Raw genomic sequence first — 1,158 nt, 5'->3', positions numbered from 1 at the left:
TCTTCTGCTGACTCCCTCTACCACCTTGTCATTGAGGGCCTGGGATTGAGAGCTGGAAGGGTCCTGGAGCTCACTTAGGCTAAGCCCTCCATTTTACAGATGAAAGAACTGAGGCCCGATATTGATGTGCTTAAGAACACACACAGGAGGATGCACAGAGATATGAGGAGGTAGACGAGTTCAGGGAGCACCTGGAAGTCTAATTTTGAGGGAATATAATGTATGAAGGGAAGTAGTGTTAGAAAACCAGAAGCAGACGAAAAGCATAGGCTGGGTCACCTTGTGAAGGGCACTGGGTGTCCAGCTGAGGAGTTTTTATTTCCCCCCAGAGGCAGTAGATAGCTATTGAAGGTTTGGGGCACATGGTCAGACCAGTGCCTAAAGAAGCCTTCCGGAAAATATCAGAGAAAGACAGGACTGTTCTAACAAACTGTAGTGGTAATAGTGACTTGTATACACTATCTCTTCTGTATGTATTTCCTTGACATGCGTGGCCTCCCAGCAGCCCTGGAGACTGTTGCTAAATATCAGGAGGGCATGAGTGGCTCAGGGGAAAGTGGGCTGGACTGGAGTCAGAAGAATTGGTTTTCTTGGTGCCCTGGCCACTTTGTGGCCGTGTGACCGCGGGCAAATCCTGTTCCCTCTCTGGGTCTCAAGCTCTCTCATGTAGATGACCTCCAAGGTTGCTCTCAGATCTAAAACTATTATTCATTTTTGTAATTAATATAACGAACATATTATGGTCATGCTGGCCTCATTTCCCCATCTGACTCACTTGGGGCCCTTTCCTTACTCTGAGGAAGACCCCCGAGCAGGTGAATGAGGGTGGGCCATCCCAAGACCTCGGCCTGGCTCAGCACTCAGCTCCCTGCCGCCAGCCCCGCAGGGTGAGCTGGTGAGGCTGGCAAAGCTCTTCTATCTCTGGCCTCGCCCAGCAACAATGCACTTTGGAGACTGTGAACTTTATTTTTCATCTACCACCCACTACTTGGCCCCTGACTAACAATTTCCCACCTGTGCTCTCCCTGTCCTTGTGTTAATCAATCACTGGCCCCATGTGAGAAATTCACTCCCAACCTCCACATTCCACTGTCTCCTGCCTATCTTCTTTAATCCTCCCCCACCCAAGTCTCGCTCCCCCCCTGCCCTTTCACAGAG

Source organism: Phascolarctos cinereus, unplaced genomic scaffold, assembly GCF_003287225.1.
Source record: "Phascolarctos cinereus isolate Bilbo 61053 unplaced genomic scaffold, phaCin_HiC Scaffold_9;HRSCAF=440, whole genome shotgun sequence".
Lineage (NCBI taxonomy): Eukaryota > Metazoa > Chordata > Mammalia > Diprotodontia > Phascolarctidae > Phascolarctos > Phascolarctos cinereus.
This window is presented reverse-complemented; position numbering follows the sequence as displayed.